Genomic DNA, 14,843 nt, shown 5'->3' on the forward strand with positions numbered 1-14,843 from the left:
GCAGCATGTGCATGTATACCAGTGGAGCTGAACAGGACACATGGGTAGGTTCTCTTACTTAGACACACCGAAAGGCACAGAAAAACTGGAAATATTTTGCAGCCTCACATATTTTTATAGATGAGATGAATGGGCAGAAATATTGCAGGCCCCCTTCTTTCAGTGTTTATTCCTTTGTAATGTTGTTATTATCATTGCTCTTACTCACTCATTTTGAGCACTTTGTCAGGAGAGGCTGAAAGCCATGTGCCTATTTGAACAAAGCTGTTAAACATCGGTATGGCCCAGTTGAATTCCTTGCGCGCCAGACAGCAGCACTACACAGTGACTTTTCCTATAAACCTTGCCTGGCAAGGGACAGAGACGCTGTGTAAGTGCTGGCTGGCGGGTCATGCCATGAGTATATTCCTTTAAGCAATAGATGGCCCAGGCAGAGTTTATGGCAGGTAGCACAGGCATGTTTGGCAGTGGACCATATACTTTGGAAGTGCTTTTCCAGTGATACATGGAAATTGAGTATTTTTAACTTAAGAGACAAAGAAAAATGTATGGATTGTGAGCTCCTCAGAGTAGAGGCCATCCTAGGGTTTGAAAAGCAAATAGTATGTAGGGGGCACTATTACAAACAGCAATAATAGCAGTTATCACAAGTAAATGGAGCTGCCATTCTTAGACGAGGAATAGAAACCAGAGATGGCAAAGACCTATTAGACTAGCTGGTCTATCTCCAGAAGCCAGGTCAAGATTATTCCATCCCTTCTCCAGAGCTTTGTTTCATTTTTCCATGAAATGGGCTGGAACACAGTGAAAGGCATGCTTTAACTTGCTGGTCAAGAGGCACATTGCTGATGCCCCTAGAAAAGACTAGCCTGCTATGTGCCCTACGAGGCCGGGAGCTTCAGGTTTCCCTCACTTTATGCAGGTTCTGTATGTGCAAATTCACTCTTATGCTATGACCCTTTCTATACCACAAATTCGCTATATGCAAGGTAAATTCACTCTTATGCGATCGATGTGATGGAAGCCCGCAGCCAGCTCCTTTGTGTGGTGCACTGTGGGAGTGATGCGCACCAAAATATAGTCTCTTATGTGGATCTGTGCTCCTAGCTCATTGTCTGCGACACGTTTCTGTAGTTGCCATCTCCATTATGACAGTGCCCTGTGCTTGTGTGTACTGTCTGCTGTTGGTAAGTACCACAGCTGTCTTGTAAAAGTGGTAGAAATGGGTCTGGGGGTCAGTACAGTCGAGGTCTTGGAACACAGCCTGTTGGTTACATTGTACTGTGGGTTGCCTTTATGCGATGTTCGAGTTATGTGCCACTTTCCAGGAACACATATACAGCATAAAGCGAGGGAAACCTGTATAGTGAATCAAGACAATGGTCTGGGCAAATCAGGCGGCATTAGTTCTTATTCTGCTTTCCCTGCCTCAGCCCTCATGCTTCAGGCATGCTACACGTCACTGTTAAAAAAGAATAATGTCTTGCTTTGCTCAGTTGCTGCTCTGAATGAAAGACTCCTTAGCAATTTTAGAAGCCATACAGAGAACTATCTCTTCAGTCACTGCTGAAGTGTTACCTCCACTAGGGTGGCACACAAGAGTGGTACAAGAGCGATCAGCAAGGCTATATCGCTGGTTCAGCAGACAAGAAGCAAGGAAAAGTCCTGTATCCAGTTGAAACTCCAGACTAGAATGAAACCAGGAGGGAACTAGCACCCAAACTCTGTGAAAGGTACCACTGGATCTTTAATTACCACATATGGACCGAGGCTGAGGTCCGTTTCACCCAGAACATTCCCCCTCCCTCCAATGCCACACTGAGCCAGTGGGATTAGCTCTGACTCAGTGGCAGAATACCACCTCTGAGTCACAAATACCATCCTCTCCAGCATGCTGCCCCCCTAAGACCATGATGAAAAACTGATTCAGTGCTGAGCTGAGGCGAGGTTTCGGGTGCATGATAAAACTCCCCACTGCTCACTTAACCTGCAACTCAGCTGCTACCCCGACTTCTCCCAGGGATGTCACAGACCTTGTCCAGTCCTCTTCAGCTTGTGCTATCCAACATAAGCGCCGGACACGGTGATCTGGCTGCAAACCAGAGCTTTTTGTGAGGAAAAGAGGAGGTGATCCTTCTCTCCTTTTCCTCCCCGGGGGCTTCTAGAAAGAGCTCTCAAATGCTCCAGGAACTGCCTGCAGCAGAAGCACACAGACTCTCAAGGCCAGCAGCCCAGCGCCCTCCTGAGGAAGCTTTATTACTAGTGCATGAGGCAGTCAACCAAATGGACAGATAAGCAGTGACTCCAAAGGTTTGCAGACAGCTGCAGGCCTGATCTAACCCCCTCAGTGGTCAGGCAACTGAAAAATGTCCTTTGACTTCCAGAGGTGCTGCACACAAGCCCCTTCTGGGGCTCACATGCTGCTAATAGTGACGATCGTATCCCTGCCACCCCACAGATCCCCCAGGCAGGACCCAGCGATGCATCAGGGGACATACAGGAGCTGACAAAACTTGAGGCCTGAGCTGGGTACCTTCATGAAAAGCCAAACAGTGGGAGCACGAGTCCTGGCTCTTCTCCCCTGTCAGGGAGGGAGGGATTCGTCCTTGCCCCTGAAGGTCTCCCCGGGGAGTGAAGAGGGGCAGAGCCGGGGGGCAGCACAGAAGCAGGGCGCAGGCGAGGCATTGCCAACCACTGGCAGCCCGCACGTCCTGGACCCAGGGGCAGCAGGGAGAGGCCGTGTGACGGGCCCAGGGCCAGGGGGCTCCCCGCTTGGCAGCACCAAGGCTGCACACAGAGTCCCTTTTTCCTCTGGGTCCCCCAGCGGGGCAGAGCTGCAGGGGGGCGCCTGGGGTGCCTGCCCGGCGCGGGGGGCGCCAGGAGCAGACCCCGGCCGTGTCCCCACCACGAGGGGGGAGACCCCCAACCCAGCGCCCGGGCAGCGCGGCGGCGGGAGCCGGGCCGGCCGCTCGCCGCTCGCGGGGAAGCAGCTGACTGGCTGGGCGGCGGCCAGGCGGGCTGCTGCTGGATCGCGCCGCGGCAACGTGCAGCCCGGCATGTCGGCGCGGGCCGCCCCGGGCTCCGGCCCCGCCCGCCCCGCCCCCCCGCGGCCGCGCCGCTCCACCGCAAGCCCCTTGTCTGTGCTCCCCCTCGACCCTGTGGCCAGGACTCTCCCCGCAACACCCCCCAGCTGTGCCCTGGGGTCCCCCTCCCGCTCAGCCCTGCGCTCTCCAAATACCCCCACCTCCAGCTGTGCCCTGGAGTCCCCCCACGACCCCCCCCCGTGCTCTGGGCTCTCCCCACGAGCCTCAGCAATCTGTGCCCTGGACTCTCCCCATGCCCTGCCCCCCAGCTATACCCTAGGCACTCCCCATGCCCCCCCCCACCAGCTGTGCTCTGGGCTCTCCCCCACAAGCCCTGTGATCTGTACCCTGGACTCTCCCCACAACCCACACCCCCAGCTGTGCCCTCGGCTCCCCCTATAACCTCCCGCCCACCCCATCTGTGCCCAGGACTCCCCACAACCCCCTCCCCACAGCAGATCAGGACACCCAGCTTTCTGGCCCAAGCTGTAGGATCTAAGTCAACCTGCCAGGCCCTGAGCCGCCTGCCCTAAGCACTGGCCAATGCTGAGCACCAGGAGGGAAGCCCACTGACAACCCAGGGGCCAACACCCCAGCCCCATTTGCTATCAGCCAGGCTCCTTCCCCAGCCAGGGGTCTCCTGGCCTCTGCCTCGCAGTCACCCCTCCAGCCAAAGGGACTCTGCCTCATTTCAGGCCAGCAAGACCACTCACTGGACCAGTACTGCCAGCCCAAAACATTCAACCTGCTGGCTTAAAAAAGCATGAGTTTTCAAAGAAACAAATATCAGCCTCTTATAATTGCACCCCACACCCCTTTGCTGTCTGCTTTCTGAGCCCTTCAGGTGGCCACAGCTAACACTCACAAGCTTTTTTCCAGACAACCATAAAAACCTCTGTTTTAATGGAAGCCAAGGGTCTTGCCTAATCACATGACTCCAGGAGCTGGGGCTTTATAAGAAAGCACACCCAATAGCCTGAGACTCTGGATAAAATCATGACAGCTAGTTACACTTCTGCTGTTTTACCTCCCAAGCCCCAAGCAGAGGTTGGCCTGCTCTTCAAATGCCATGAGATTCTTTGCAAAGACCAAGGAGCATTTTTGCAGGAGGGGAGAGAAACAGCCACTGTTCCCCTGCCCCCCCGGGTCCCTTTCTCATTCCCATGTGAGCAGAAGTGTGGGCACTTGCTTTCTCTTAGAGACATAATGCTGCCCTCCCACTCCAGGGTGCACCAGGGAAAGATGCTCTCTCCCACAAGGCACAGGGGACGGAGGCATGGAGGTTGTTTTGTCAGATCCTTTGCAGAATCCATGTAGTAATGCTGCTGAATTGCAAGCTCCAACCCCCAGATCTTCCTTGCCCTGCCCAGAGAGGGTAAAATTAACCCCCTCTTGGTACTATGAACCAAGCATCGCTCATGTAAGAGGATGGGAAGAAAAAAACCATTCCTGCCCCAACTCCATTTCCTATCATCCACTGCTTCAGGAAGCCCCCACTAACCCTTGGGGGGCAGCATGTCCTTCCTCCTGTATTTGTTATCCCTTATTTCCCAGGTCTTCAATTATAATTCTCTCTCTCAGGATTACTATCCCCACGCAACACAGTGCACAACTGAGACATAAGGGGGTGGGGAAGGTGACTTGCCCAGGCTCCTATGGTGAAACCCAGGAACAGACCACAAGAGTTCCTAGGAACAAGAAATCACAGGGTCTAAAGGTCTGAGTCAAGACAATAGAAGCTTATCAGCTCAGGCTTTCCCTCTTACTTCTTGCAGGCTGTTTGTTCCCAGGACCTCCCTCATGCAGGATGTAGCCCCTCAACTCAGTCTCACAGACCAGCAGGAGAGAGGGCAGGTGGTACAGTACGTCTGCACAGCAACCATGCAAGCTGGCCAAGAACTCATTGCGCGCGTGCACGCGCGCACACACACATACACACACACACGCGCGTGTCAAAGTGTGCAGATGCACATCTGCTTCATGTGCAGGTGTGAGATCTGCCGCTTACTAAAGATGAATGGAACGCTCTGTCTTAGCATCTCTACAGGGAAAAGGAAAAAAAAAACCCTTGTGAGTGCAGCATTTGCAGAATGAGCTGGCAGTAAATAGCTGGAGGATAGACAGCATCTCTGTACGTGAGGCAAAGCACGGACAGCTGCACCTGAGCTAGACAAGGGCGCTGCTCACGTTCAGCATCACATGTCATTCACTGATGCATCTTCGCCAGCCAGCCTGTCTTCTCTCTGCATCCGTGCCCCCTCCTCCTCCTGGAGGATGTGGCGCTAAAATGGGTCCCTACCACACAGAACTGCACACATGAGATGCCAGACTGGACTGGCTTCAGAGAATAGCTGATGCCAGGTGCTGCAAGCAGGGGGTCTTAAACAATGGGATCTGGCTCCCAACACATTTTCTCCTTAGCACCTAAGTTGGCTTCTGCCCTCTCGGCATGCCTATTCAGGTTCTTCCCTCCCCGCAGCCTTCCTGCCAACCCACCCTGCTAGTTTTGTTCCCTCCTCGCAGCAGTTATTCACTGTGCTGAAACCCCTTTTTTCTCAAGGCAGCAGCTTTCTTGTGATTCTGCGAGAGACTAAGGCCTGGCACAACTCTGTCCCTCAGTGACCTAGGTAGGAATCCAGACACTCATAGATGAGAGAGACCCAGCAAAACTCAGACCTGCCCAGCATGATACCTAGCCAAGTCAGTGGCCTTCCTCTCACACTTCTGAAAGGAACACAGACACTCCCCCCGCCATACCTACAGGAAGAGTCGCTGAGAGACAATGGTAATAGGAATAAATAAGAATCTGGTCATTTCAATAACTAAGGTCATGCCCTTTCCTGAGGTCCACTTATTTCCATTACCATGCACATTACATGGTGGTACTTAAGGACCCTTTTTCCCCCCACCCGCATCAGGCCAAGCCAGGTGCCCTCTGGGAAGCCTGTGCATGGCAAGCACTGTCAAAGCACTCACACCTGTGGCTGCCCCCCAGATACTGCCTTGTAAAAAGTTCAACAGCTGTCAGCATAGATCTAAGCTCTCCAGGAGCCCCTAGTGCCCTGCAGCTGTCTTGTGGATAGGGTGATGGCTCTGGAAAAGGAGCCTGCACACAAGCCAAACATGAGAGGAAAGCCTGAAAGAAGCAGGGCTCTGCAAAGGGAACTGGAAAAGCAGCACCTCGCAAAACGCGGTCTTAGCCCTTGAGTAGGGACCCTAGGCACAATGGCAGTACAAATAATGAAAGGCAGAGCTGATAGGGGAAACTCTTCCTGTGCCAGGGTTAACCGTGGGGGTGGGCTGATATCTTCACCTCCATGCGCTCCTCCCTTCCTCTCAGAGAACCCCTAACCTCACTCTTTTCTCTTCCACTGGCCTTCACCCTGTCTCCCCCTCACACCATCAGCCAGCAATTCAATTGAAGGTTACCTCAGTAACAAACCCAACCCTTCAATGACATCTCCTGGCCGCTTTCTGCTTTGCAGGCTTCCCAGGACCTGTGACTGACAGCCTAGCCATCACTGTCCCCCCACGCTTTTCCTCCTTGCCACTGTTCCTAGGATCCACTCTGATACATTCATCTGTTTCTGTAAATGCACCCCTGTCCCCTGACATTAATCGCAGTGGAAAAATTAATTAGAATCAGCTGCTTGGCACTGATATCACAGAGATTGGCCAAGGAGTCAGAAACAAAGCGGGGCTGGCAGTAAGCAAAGGATTCAGCTAGCAGAAGGAGTCGCTGTCCTCCCCCACCCAGTACTGCACATCCTGGGAGCTGAGTTGCAGCCTTTTCCAGTTCCCCCCTGATACACACTCATCCCTGGCTGTGGCATGCTGCCCCCTGCACCATGCACATGTAACTCAAGATTCCCATGCACATCACCCAGATGTCATCTCCAGCCTGGAGACCTGGAAGTGACCTACATCCCCCTCTGGGAGCAGTGAGTTTGGGACATAGTGAATTAGCTGCAGATGGAGTTGACTGCCTTGAGAAGAGAGGGAAAGGCTATCTGTGGCCATGACCTCTCTTTGGAAGTCATTCACATGCCCTCAGTGATGGCTGCTGTATAAAACCCCAGAGACAGGCTAGAAATGGCAGGATGAAGTGGCTTCAGCCTAGCTGTAGATCTCAAAGGACTAGTAGTGTTTCCAGAAAAAGGGTGGACTGGGGGTTGTCTGAGAAGTAACACTGAAGCCCCAAAGAGGCAAGCCCAGGCTGAACATTCCCAGCACATGAGCAATTCCTCGCCAAAGAATTGAACTTCATGCCAGTGTCAGAGACCAGGGGCTGTGCCCATCACAAAAGGTGCACAGAGCCTTCTGCAATAGGAACTGAGGAACCTCAGTGCAACACTAGCAGGAGAGGGAGGATGGGCTGAGAGGGAGCAGGCCAGAAACTCAAACCGCCTATTAGCATTTCAGTGGAGCAAAACTAACATGGAAGGGTAGGAGCCGCAGACTGGGCACTGAGTGCCAAGCACCTGGCTGTCTGTCCTGCTGCCCATGAGCCAAGGGAAAAAATAATAAACGCTTTAATAAAGCCACGTGCGTGTATCCAGGCTGTTACTGCAGGTGCCAATGGGCGCGGCCCAGCATGTCTGGAAAGGAAAGAATTTCTGCTTAATGTTAACTGATGCCACATTCTCTTACACACGAAGCACGGCAGGCATATGACAGCAGGGGCCAGGCACAGAGCCTGCTATGAGCAAACAAGTAGCATGTGAGAGCCATGGAGAGCATCAATGCTGTGTACGTGCAGCCACCTCTACTGCAAGCCTACAGATTCCTTCCAGTTTCACGGTTGGGCCCTTTTTTCCTGTCCTTTGAATGTTGTTTCCCCCCAGCACAAAACCAAATTTCCATTGTCTGAATCATATACGTTAGGGGCCCAGCAAGTCCCCGACTCCAGTGCATTGTATCAAATGTGTTTGTGTGGGACAAGATATGCCAAACACCACCACATACAGAAGATGGGCCAGGTCCTTATGTCAAGGGGGTGCTGCACAATAAACCAAGGGCCCTAGCAGAGCTGGGTGTAGGGAAACCAGGGCCAGGATACCAAAGGAGGCTGCAGGATGGAAGCCCTGGCAGGGGCCTTGGCAGAGCTGGCTGCAGGGAGCCCAGGGCTAGAGTAGCAGTAGGGTGGGCCTGCAGGGCAGGAGTGATATACTGCTCACAGAAGAAAAAGAGAGGTAGTGCTGGCAGGCTCTGTGCAAGCCCTTCACTCCTGACCTGCAGCCCCTGTTTTCCTTCTAAGATTCATCATTCCAGCCTGCATGGTGGCCTTGTGATGCAAGCTGAAGTTCACTGGGGACTATACAAAAGCCCACCGGAGCAAGGGTCCATGTTATTCGTGACCACTGCAATTTTCACACCTGCCTTTCTGCACCACTCAGCCTGGACTGGAATGGGGCATGACCAGGGAGCTGTTTGTTAGCAGGTTGTACCTCATGAGCGACTGCTCACTGTAATGTAAAAAAGGCATTGTTACATTGATAATATTGGGGATACTAGCAGGGAGCAACCTTAGGCCAGAAATCCTTTCCTCTGACATTCCAGGGTGACTGTGGATATAAGCGTGAGAAATCCACCAACTGTGTTGGAGGATAGGCACATGTCTCCATTTACAAATCTAACCCATGGGTTGGCTGCCCCTTCCAGCACCTTGGCTCTTTTCACATAACAGTGGCCATCGTTTTCCCCCAAGACAGTTGCACCTCCTGGGGAAGAGGAATTGTGTGCCTTAGGGAGACCTCTGACTTCTTTCCCGTGACCTGCTGAGCATTCAGCTGCCAGCAGGGTTACCTCCCAGGACCACTCCAGATAAGTACAGCATACCAGGTGATGTTAGCAGGGCTGTCACCCTCCTCAGCATTTTCAACAGATGCTCCCAGGAAATCAGACCGATGCAGGTCAAAGAAATAATCACTACCAGACCTTCACCTATGCAGATATCCAGTGGGACCAGGCCTATCAGAGCCTTGGGCAGGATTTGCCCTTTCTCTAGCATTATTTGGCAAAAGGGCAATAAAGTTTCAGCTGCCTTCTCTGCTTTGAACTGGCTGGAGTCCAATGAGATCTCATTGAGATAGTTCAGGCCCAGCAAGTTGCTCTGGCTGGAGCCCAATAGGGAAGAGTTTGAGACATTCAAACAACACATTGCAATGGAACCATTTTAATTAAAAAGATGTTCCAGAGCTGGGGCTTGGTCAGGGAGGCTGATGGAAAAGTGGGGCTGTTATATTTGTGATTGACACAGGAGAAAGAAATGACCTCCTTAGGGTTTTGCAAAACCAGGCAGCACAGAGATCAGGTTATGAGGAAGGGAGTGGCACTGGTGTGTCTACCTCTAGATTTCCTAGAGGTCCAAGTGTGAAACATGGGCTGCTCTTGAATTTGGGTTGGGATCCCCAGGAGCTATTTAATATTCTGGTGAAGTACCCCAAAAGCAGGGCTGAGACGTTGCACAGAACAGCAACAAGGATATGCCTGAAGGGGAGGATGCTCTCCCCTCTCTGCTGTCCTTGAGCTGCTCCTTTTCATGGTGAAATTCTGCCCTGTGAAGCAAAGCAGCACTACTTAAGTGGCATGCAGGCAAATTAAGTGGACTTTTGCCTCTGTGGGAAGTAAGGTCAAGAGCTAAGAAAGGTTTATACCCACTGAGCATTTCTGCAAACCTGCAGGGAACCAGACCCACAAGCAGCATCTTCTCAAGGTTAAAATGTCTAGTGGACTTGATCTGTCCTGCCTCTAAGCTGGAATCCCAAAGTCACCTCTTGCTTTCTGCTCCATATTTGTAAAGACCATTTTTGTCTCAAGTTATTCATGGGGCTGGTGCTAGAAGGGACAGTGTGGAATAAAGGAAAACAGGCACAAGAAACATGTACTGGCTGTGAGGAGTCATTAGTCTATGGACTTTTCTCTGCAAGGAAGAGCTGGAACCCTTCTGTCTTGGGACACTTAAAAGTGGACAAAGGAATAGGGAATGCACTGGTAGAATCAGTCCTCTGGGGGATAAAGACTAGATTGGACCTTACTTTGCCACTGATAACTCCGATTCTCCCTTGTCAACCTTGATTTCCTATTACAAGCCTCAAGTTAACCCCCCTGCAGATGCAAATGTCATTTCTGAGTTGCCATGAAGTCCTGCCCCCATTCCCTGGCTTTCATGTCTTCCATTTCCTTTGCTCTCCATGAACACTGACAGATTGCAACTGCTTGGCTCGCTCTGTCCTACCCCAGACAGAACAATTTCTTCCACTTCAAAGTGGGAGCAAAATACTCTCGCAGGCAGAAACACATGGAGGTTCTAATTGGGGAGCTCCCTCCCCTCCTTATTCACAAGTGAAAGGCATCACACCAGGCACTGGGCAGGGAAGATGAATCAGAATCCACGATTTCTCTGTGCTGTCGCCAGTAACCACTATTTCCTACATAGGAATAACTGGATAGAAGAGAAACAGAAATCCACACTCCTGGACAGAGACCAACATCTCATTCCACACGTGGCCACTGAAGAGCCCACAGCTGAAAGATCTGTCTGGACAAGATCAGAAGAATGAGCACCTTCTAAGAATGAAGGGCTCAGCATCTCGGTCTCCATCTTCAAGCTGGGCTGCACTCAGGCAGGTGTCGCAAATGGTGAAAGCTCCTAAACAAGAAAGTCTCCCCTGATCCATGCAGTCCAGGCTCATGGGAGTCCAGCCATATTAAACCACAATTATTTTTCAGACAATGCAAGGAGCATTTCTATCGAGCTGCTCTTGGAATGTTGGCAGCCCGTGGTTGCTGGCCTGTAGGGCCAATCACAATAAAGAGCCCTATTTGCTAAGTAGCACCATCGAAGCTGAATTCGCCTTGCAGGAACCTGAGATGAGGATTCAGCTGCAGGGGAACAGTGTCTGGGGTGAGAAGGAGAAGGGAACCTGCCCAGGCAGGAAGCTCCTACAAACAGACAGCTCATATGGATGCCCATGAGGAGTGATGGACAGAGACGCCTCGGGCACAGATGGAGCAGAACAGCTGGGAAAGGGTGGAAAAGGGCTACGTGATCCTTCTCAGGGAGACCTGATCTTATTAATAAAAGCTGCTTCTTCCCAAGGCCTTGATAATCTCTCCTGCTGCAGATTATTTACAGCTGTGGAATCTAATACTCCAATGAACAAAGCTTCCCAAAGCATGCTGGAGAGAGAGAGCGTAAGAGGCCTGACTGTTAACCCTTCTGAGCAGTACCTACAGCTTTTGGCTCTGCTATGATGACTGGCCATGCAGCTGTGCCACCTCATGCTCTGCTCCTATCTAGTCTGGGTACCTCAGCAGGGCCAAGTCAGCAGGGGGGAAAAACCTATTTCCAGCACTCAAGAGGAAAAAAACCATTTTAATTAAAGAAGACACTCCCAAAAATAGCTCCCAAAAGCAGATTTTGATCAGGGTGAGAGGCTGTGTTCATTATGCTTCAGGACAGCTGATGCTGTTTGGGTGCTCTGCTGTTACAGCTGGTGCTGGACCCAATGCTGCAGCACTGTACTGATGGGTGCTGGGCTGCATAGAGGCCCAAAAGTGTCTCTGCACAAAAAAGTGTCCCATCATAAGCAGCATTGACCTCAATGCTCCATGTGGTGATATGGGCCAGGATAGGAAGCATATGAATCTGAACCCTTAGCCCCAAGGCAAGGCTACATGAGTCATTTACTGCAGTGGACTAATTAGCTCCACAGTAAACATCTTAGTGTCTATACATGTGCTCCTATTAGGCCGGAGAAAACTAATTAACTCTGTAGCAGGATATACTTGTATCTACAAGTACTGTCCTGTTGCTGAGTTTTTTACTGCCCTGGCTGGCCCCACAATAAAGCACCCTCATGTCCCAGCTAGCCCTTCCACAGCACATTGAGCCAGGGGAAGCAAACCACCACCCAGGCCTCCTGACAGCTGGGGCTGCTCCAACCTGGCTCAACGTGCTGTGGCCCTGGGCGCATGTGAAGACAGTGCCTGGGAGCAATAAGCTCCGGAATTTATTCATGCACATTAACTACATGTGCAGACGTGCCCAATGACAAGGAAAGGAGTATGAGTACTAGGCACAAGTCTGTACTGGCCCTCTTCATCCTGTGGATAGTGAGAGGACTCCAGTTGACCTACAGTGTGTTATAGAGTGTCTTTGGGGTTTCTAGTATTGTGCCTCATAGTTATGTTCAAGGGTCTGAAGTGTCAATTTTCAGGATTTCTCAGGGAAATGATTACCTGCAAATGTAGGGGGGTTGATTTCATGACCCAGGAGGCCCCTTTCACCTATGTTACTAATCTTGTACCTTTCACCAGCACTGTATTCACACATATACAACTACAGAGCTAAAAGCTGCTGCCTTGTGCCACCTTGAAGATGGCTATGTTTCATTGATGTAAGTCCTACACTGTAGGAAACTATTCCTGCTGACATGGTCTGTGAAGTGTTTTGGGAGGCAAGCATCAGGAAATGTAAGTTCTGATGGTGATTTATGTACACATATTCAGAGCAGGCTGCACAGCTCTGAGACAGAGCTAAGTTTCTCAGGAGAGATCTGCTGATCTCAGAGAACCCTGAGAACACTGCAAGGCAGGTATCTGGCGTTATACATTTGGCCATCAAACTCAGCCTTCAGACCAGGAACATAACTGGCCACAGCAAAGTTGTCTAGCCCTGTCTTACACTATACACTTTACATACTAAATTACTCATACTCACTATAGGGCATGTATAAAATGACTTGTATAACATGATTGTACACATTATAACCTGCCTAACATCTGACTCCCCAGGTACCTCTCCGCTATTTACCAGCTACAATCATTCCCCTTCCCCACCCCCACCCCCTGGCCTGTCTCTCACTCACTGACTCCTCAATTGGCATCTTCACTGACTTTCTTGCATGCATACCAGCCTCTGGCTTCTTTACTATTCATGCCATCCAGGAAGAGCACACGCCACCTGCAGATGCTTCCTCAGCCTGATGAAGGGTATTTAGACCCGAAAGCTTGCAAAGATGAATTTTTCCAACTGTTTGAGTTGGCCTAATAAAAGATATCACATTTACTCGAAGAACCTTGTTTGCCGATGTCCTCAGACCACCACAGCTACAACCTGCACCCTTGTATAACATGAATCAGGTAAGTTCTCAAAATGACCCTAAATGACCTTGAAAATAACCTGAAATACCCTATTATATAGTAGGAACAAAAGAGATTATGGTAGCCAAGTGGGAGCTCTGCAATGGTTATGGTTTCAACCTATTTCTGGTTAAAGTCCAGCTTGTCTAGGTGCTCTAAAATCCCCATGGTTACTCAGAATACCTCAGAACTTGATGCACCTCAAAGAGGAGTAAGGTAGGCTTAGTCTTCCAAATTCAGGATTTTTTGAACCAAGAATTACCAAACTACAGTCCCTTCTGGGGAAAAAAATGGCAAAGCAAAATTTACTGATATTTTGCATGGATCTATGAACAATATCATGGCTCAAAATGGTCTCAGTTGCTTGAGATTTACCCTGGCTAGTGCAGAGCATCCGCTACCATTTGGAGGAAGCAACACTAAAAATCATTATTCAACAAAGTCTGGCTCTACAGATAGGTATGAAACTTGTGGTATTCCTGCACCAAACAGATTGTATTACACATGTAGAGACACAGCAGCCAAGAAGGCTTCTAGACTGCCAGTTTTCACATGAGGTGGGCGCCTCAAGGGAATGTGCAGTAGCCATTGATCCTGACCTGTGCCCCGCCAGCATCGGTTTGACTTGAGCCCTTGGCAGACAACTCAAAATGAAACACAGGCTATCATCCACCTCTGTCAAAGGGGCATTTGTTTTTGGGCAATGTAACCTGAACACAGCAGAGAATTCAGAAGGTGCTCCAATATTTTTTAAAAGAAAATGAATTACTCAGGTGAACATTTGCTGGGAAGGGAAGGGGTTTCAGGGCCTGAGAATTTGGGGAGAAGGTGGGAATAGTAGGGAGAGAGGGAGCTGGGGCTGTAGCACGGGAAGGGGGTGTGGATGGTAGAGGGGTTGGGGGCTCATCATAGAGGGAGAGTGAGGATTAGGAGGAGCAGGACATGAGAGCAAGTGATGTGAGGGATACAGCCATGGGGTGACAGTACCTGGCAGCCCCACTTTCTCTCCTTTCACATGTACCAGGATACAGAAGATGCCCAGTACTTCCAAAGGTGTATGCTTCCCTCTTCCTTCTTCACCATGTTTGTGGGGAACTGGAAGAACACGATCCCCTGGGGGGAGTCTGATACTCCATCTCTGCCCTAAGTCATGTTCTAGGGGCCCCCTTTGAAGTAATGTTATTTTAAATATTTAAGAAAAACCCCAACAAATGTAAAGGTGAAGTACATGTCATCTCTGTTTGGGTGGGGTAACTGTCTGGGGGGCATGAAATCCAGCTTGGAGAAAGGCATCATGGAGTGGGGATGACCAAGAAGGCCTGGTCAAAGTAGGGGTAGGGAGGTGAAGTAGGGACATGAAGCTGGTTCACTGTCTACCTTGGGTTATAGACTAAGAAAAAGTGAGGTACCCTAGCTTCTAAAGGGCTAATGCTTTAATGTGATTGGAAGACAAGGGTGAAATATGAATTGTGACAGGGAGGGTGTGAGGGGTGTATGAGCAAAGGAGAGATGCACAGACACTCACACCAGTTCTCTCTCACCTAATTAAAATTACTGTAACCATCATGTAATAAAGCTACCTAGATTTTCAGACATAGAACATGTCTGATTTCT

The 14,843-nt window shown here is 50.4% G+C and overlaps 1 long non-coding RNA gene across 1 annotated transcript in view; it reads right to left on the reverse strand.

Moving 5' to 3' along the window:
• The window catches only part of LOC149873506 (uncharacterized), a 121,044-nt gene extending 118,891 nt beyond the window's left edge, over positions 1-2,153 (reverse strand). The window contains exon 1 of the long non-coding RNA XR_016439864.1: positions 2,034-2,153. This is a non-coding gene — a long non-coding RNA (uncharacterized LOC149873506). The remainder of the gene's footprint in view (positions 1-2,033) is intronic.
• Between the last annotated feature and the right edge of the window lie 12,690 nt (positions 2,154-14,843).

The sequence above is a fragment of the Crocodylus siamensis genome, chromosome 1, assembly GCF_052110815.1.
Source record: "Crocodylus siamensis isolate JL-2025a chromosome 1, ASM5211081v1, whole genome shotgun sequence".
Taxonomy (NCBI): domain Eukaryota; kingdom Metazoa; phylum Chordata; order Crocodylia; family Crocodylidae; genus Crocodylus; species Crocodylus siamensis.